The 6,000-nt window shown below is 35.1% G+C and overlaps 1 protein-coding gene across 1 annotated transcript in view; it reads right to left on the reverse strand.

The window, feature by feature from the left end:
- The window catches only part of LOC115452491 (zinc finger protein Xfin), a 41,314-nt gene extending 37,113 nt beyond the window's left edge, over window positions 1-4,201 (reverse strand). The window contains exon 1 of the mRNA XM_030181036.2: window positions 3,642-4,201. The gene's annotated coding sequence lies outside the window, so the exon portion shown is untranslated. The remainder of the gene's footprint in view (window positions 1-3,641) is intronic.
- Window positions 4,202-6,000: the final 1,799 nt, after the last annotated feature.

Consider the following 6,000-nt stretch of genomic DNA (forward strand, 5'->3'; position numbering starts at 1 on the left):
AACAATACATCACAACCACAAGAGACAATAAATAGAAAAAACAAAATGGAATTCGATTTTCGAAAACAGGTGGAAATTAAATATGGCGGGAGTGATATGAATTTTAACCCGCCAATACATACGTTGTTCGGCGGAACCATTAAAAACACACATATATCAGTAGAGATCGGGTTTACAGCTCGCCGAGTCTATGACACACTCGCTAAATCTCTCGGAAGGCGGTCTCGGGGGCCATAAATTTTTATTTCGTATATAAAAATAATAAAAATAAATAAAAGCGGTACGGTGTGCGAGAGGAAACATTTGTCCCGCCGCGTCACGGATAATCCGGGGGGCCGGTTGATTTATTATTAATTACCTTATTTAATTCTATATGTCTAACGAGGTGCCTTCTGTTTCGCGCGGGAATTTTAGGGTTATGCGTCTATTAAGTACACTTGCACTCAATATTATATAGTATGGGATATGCATGTGTTTAATATTGGACAATGTATCTTCTTTATTGTTTTCAATCTATTTTAGTCCTTATAGGATATTATTTATGGAACATTATAAATTATTATTTAAAACAGACATTATTTATTTGTAGAGTGCGCTTATGCTGTCTGCATTCTTAGTTGTCTTGTAGGTACCTTATGCGTCGCGACCAGTTCTTAAAAATGTCTGATGTATTGTCCTGTTCTGATTGGTACATAGACATTTACAAGCATATTTTATTGTACCCGAAACTAGTTACAATTAATTTTACATACCATCACAATTTGTTACTTATAAGTTCTCTTAAATATTAGCTACTGGAAAATTAGACATGGGATTACGTACATAGTAAATTTCCGTAGATTGGTCAATTTATTATTGTATATTTGAATTGAAATGCAACATTAATGGAGTGAAGGATATGTAGAAACGACAGATAGCGGATTCTATTTGCACCAAGATTAGTGCAAAAAAATATGTCGTCTTTGGGCATGGGTCAGAGGTACTAGTGGAGACGTACTTCATATTCTAAGATATTATACTTGTTAATAAAAATTCGGGTTGATTTATTTCATATTCTAATCCTGGCTTATCCTTAAATCCGCATTCTGGTGTGTTAATATTAAATCGATAAAACAAACTTAGGCGCTTTCATGTCTGATTCAAGCTGTCGTTATGTATCTGTCTTTCTCATTTTTTTTACTCTAGTATCTATGATTTCTAGTATTATATAAGAGCTTTCCAAGAAAAAATCTAATTGAGCAGGTTTTTGTTTACTTACTGTACATGGATTTAGGCCAATTTTTAACAACAACAAGTTTCATCATCCAGCCTCACTAAAGTCTAAACAAACACAAAACGCTCAAATGAAAGTCTTTTTCAAAGTACAGTCAGCCGAATTAAACAATAGCGCAACTCACTATTATGCAACGGCCATAAATCTGTCATAATGGCTGAACAGACGTAATCTTTCCATTATGACGCGTGATGTATGGCTGTCATTGTTTATTACTCGTAAATTTTGTTTTTTTATCCTTTCGTGCAACGGCTTCGGAGAAGTTTTTGAAAATAATTCTGTTTGAATTATTGAATGGAGGCCGTGCGGTTTTTTTCGTGAACAGGGAACTTTTATTCATTATATAGGTACTGTTTACTACCAAAGACCATTAAAAAAAGTTAGTAAATGATAGTTAATGAAGTGTTTTTCGTTTATTAATTTTTTAATTAAATGGGTTTGGTATACAGTACTTACCCAGATAATGAAACTCTAAATTGAGAATATCGCAAATTTCCCAGATACGGTAGTTTACTTAGGAGCCATCGAAATTATGATTCATCGAGTCGTCTTGATATATCACAAAGTAATACAAGAAAATGATCGACAATAATATAACATACAGGTCCTTAAGTTGGCTCATATTAACAGCATTTGATTATCCATAAAGCAAAACGAGTGCATTTAACTATAAATGCAAACTCGAATTAAACTATAAACCCCTATAAAGCATTCCGAAGAAAAACTACGTAGAAGGCGCAAAATAATTAATAATAAGAATCGATTTTATGTACTGTCCACAAAAAATGACATGTCAGAAATAACTTGTTATTATGTTTGTATAAAATTTTGAAAATATTTCTCTTTCTGATACCACAGTGTTTAGCAAACAACAAAGGATTACGATTGATTTTAAAAAGTAAATATAACTATATTAGGTTAAATTTTGAAAATGGAACATCACATTTTCGGCGGGAACAGCAAAGTACAGCGGGGCGAGGCAAAGGAAGCGGTAAAAAAGGGGTGCTTTTAAATAAATTGTATCACTTCAATCTCGTGGCATTTAAAAGAATTTTGAAAACGTTTTAATTTCGTGTGGGAACTGCAGGAGCGCGCGGGGGTGGGGGCAGCGCGGTGCGTACGAGTAACAGCCACGCACGCCATAAATCTGTCACGAGTCGACCCCCGGCGACGCCTCGAACCGTTCGCAAGACACAACGTGGCATTTTGTTGTGCTATTTTGACAATGTCGGAAGAACAAACTTGTTATTATGATTTTAATAACTATCATCAAATTTCATACATTTCTACTTTTCAATAATTTATGTCGAGCGTGTAAAGTATGAATAAAATGTGACGTGCAAAATTTGGGGTAGTGTGATGAAATAGTAGTTTTTTTAAATAACATTTTTTCCTTTACAATAAATCGACCTTCTATGATAAAAAAAAATACTCGCAACGTTTTCTGTGTTAATGTATTTTTTTTTACTCAATGTCGCAAAGCATAAAAATAAAAATGTCACCTTTTTAAAATGGTGTCAATTAAAATTGTAAGTAGCTGGTTGTTTTTTGATGACGCTACAAGACAATCGGGCTGGATCAACCTCGTACTCCACGGCTCTAGACAGCTTGCTGACGATAAAGAACTGCCACTTACCAGTACAATACGCTTAAATTAATGTAAAAAAAAATAATACCTTTAATTGCAAAAATTCAAAGAGATTATTAATGTTTTAAAAATTAATATATAAATAAAATTTAATTTATTAAATATTTTTGTCAGTATTTATTCTAAAATATGTTTGATTGCTATGATAATTCAGTTCGTAATTGAAATAATAATTATTTACGTAGGTTCATTAAACGAGCTGTGAACTCTATTAAACAAAATGTTGACTCAATACTTACTAATTCCAACTACAAATTAAGGTGTCTATATTATTTATGTAAACTGCAGAATTATCAAAAAACTTCTAGACAATAGAGACCTTCAATTATAGCGAACATGATGATACTCTACATCGCGCGTCACAACTAATAAGCTCCGCCCACAGGACTAGCGCCATCTCTTAGCACTTAGACGTAAACTACAAACGTCAGTGGCACTTAGAGGTTATGTTATTTTAATTTCATCTTTGTTTTTAAAATACGACAGGACGGAAACCGCTGCCATCAAAAAATCTTCTAACTAATTTTGTTCCATTCCCTTATAACCGTCGGTAGTCTTAAAATGGGATGTTAGTTTGTGAAAAATAGTTTACAAGTACAGACGCTTTGTCAATGCAATAAACCTGATATTACAATGTATCGCAAAACTTATGAAGATTCAGTATCCGGCATTCGTGTAAATACATATAATAAAGGAGAAAAGCACACGCAAATAACTTACCCGTCCTTTAGTCAGTTGAAAAACAAACAAAAACACACAGAAAACACAATGTAGTGATTGTGACTCAGTTCACTTTGCGAGTACAGAGTAGAGTGAGAGGTGCGTTCCGAAGTTAGCCGAACGCATTCGAGGCCCGTCCCTCGTTGGCCCGCCCCCGTTGTTTGACGGACAGCAATGACAACGTACAGCAGACGCGCGAGACGCGCCGAATGTTCAGTACGCGCGGCGCGAATTTCGAACGCACGCACGAGCGCGCGCTTTATGCATCCGAACGGAATGATTTCGAACAAACTCGATTAGGTTGTATATTGGTATACCTTTGCCTCATATCATTTGTTAAAAGTTGTTGACTAAAAGCTGGCCGTTGTTGATATATTTTAGAAAATTTTAAACACTTGTTTTTTGCACAGCAAAAGTGTAAATAAGTGTTGATAACAATCGTTACTATGCATGAAAATGTTATTTATGTGTGATGAATGACCCGTGTGTGGTGTTTGGCTGCATAAATTGTTGAAAATAAAAGTCGTGTATCGTAACCGGTTGGCAGCGAGCCGCTTCAGATCCCGCAGGTAAGCCGTAAGACGGACAATGGCCATCGAGCCTTTGCATTCGCTTAATTAAACATTATATAAATAAAAGAGCGTAGCGGGAGCGCGGCCGGCACTCCGCACACGGCGGAACGCATGCACTGTGAGGCAGACTCGTGCACATCGCACGACCACATCGCACACAACTGTTTGAATGCGACAGATTTATGATTTTGTTTTTCATCTCCGCAGCGCATTATCCGTGCCCCGACTCCCCGAGCATCATAATCGTTTTAATTTTATAGTTTTTTAAAGTAGATTCGTAGGTTATGAAGTTTATTTTAAGATATTAATTTAATCTGCATGAGGTGGACGTGGGTGTATAACTTGTTATTGTGAGTGAAGTCAATAAATTATTATTATTATAATCAGTTTCGCCAGTATAGTCATACGTTTTATGTCAACGCAGTACCTACACAACCGTGACAAATGAAAGGTTGATTTTTAAATTAAATATCTCTTTATGAAATTAATTAAACAAGTAAAAGTAAAATATGTGTCTGAAAACATCACTTTGTATTCTATTCGTCAAAAATAAGAATTTCTCTAAATTTGTTTTAGTATGTCCGCTATACGCCGACAGATGGCGTTAGTAGTCAGCAAGCAAAAGTTTCGTCGACATTGTAATATTATTATTTTGTGCCATCTTCGCTATTATTTACTGAATATCGTATTTTTATGGACGCAGCTATTAGACAATTAATTAAGATCATTTTAAATGTTTGCATATATTAACGTAGTGTCAATGCTCCGCTGATTTCGATGTGTTCCTAATGTTTGTGTTAATTAATTAATAATAATTATAAATGAGATTCTATTTCATCTTTTAAATGTGCGTAATAAAAAACTAATAAAATATATTATTGGAAATTATGAGACGACTTCCATGTAACTTGCGAAAATAAAAAAAAAGTGTATGCATAATCTAATTAGGTACTATAATTTAAAGTTTTATACATAAAGTTGACTATTGTTCAATGAATAAAGATATTCCTTAGGTTTTTCTAGTGTGTTAGCCCAGTTCATTAAACAAACTATAATCTAATAAATAATAAATTAACACACAAATGCTTAGGAATTTTGATAAAAGTTTCGTTACAGAAACATGTCCGATCGAATTATTACTAATGGGATTTCGAATATAAAACAATTGACGGATTTCTAGAAATGTTTTTCGTAGTCGTACACTTTTGACAGGGTGCTCATCATCGTGTTTGGGCCGTATATGCCTTGACGTTTTGCGGAGTGGTAACATCCATTGTGTGAGAAGTACGTGATGTATTTGATTAGGTCTGTTCAACCGATAGGAGCCCGTCCACGAGCTCTCTTGCTCTCTACTTTCCATATGTATGTATTTTTGGTAACTTATCAATATTCATCGCCTAATTGTTATAAGTACGACTCGCTTCGTGGTAAGCATCATGCTGGCCAAGACTAATACAATGCCAAATAACAGTATTCCAAAACATTCTTATTTCCATCACTACACAGCACACGTCGCCCGAAGGCATATGTTAAGTCTCACGATGTCCATAACACTGGCTAGAATGTCCTTCAAACTAGACAATGTATGCATACTGCTGCTTTATCTAAAGACCGAACATATAATAGTAAGACGGATTCATACTTTGCTGGTGGTAGGATATATTTTATATTCGCCCGGATAGCTATCCCCGTACACCAGTTGTTAAACCCGCCATATTGGTCCACGTAAGTGTGTGGCGTTCCGGGATCAGCCTGTGTATATCCGTTTCCAACAGGCCGGCATAATT

Source organism: Manduca sexta, chromosome 17, assembly GCF_014839805.1.
Source record: "Manduca sexta isolate Smith_Timp_Sample1 chromosome 17, JHU_Msex_v1.0, whole genome shotgun sequence".
Lineage (NCBI taxonomy): Eukaryota > Metazoa > Arthropoda > Insecta > Lepidoptera > Sphingidae > Manduca > Manduca sexta.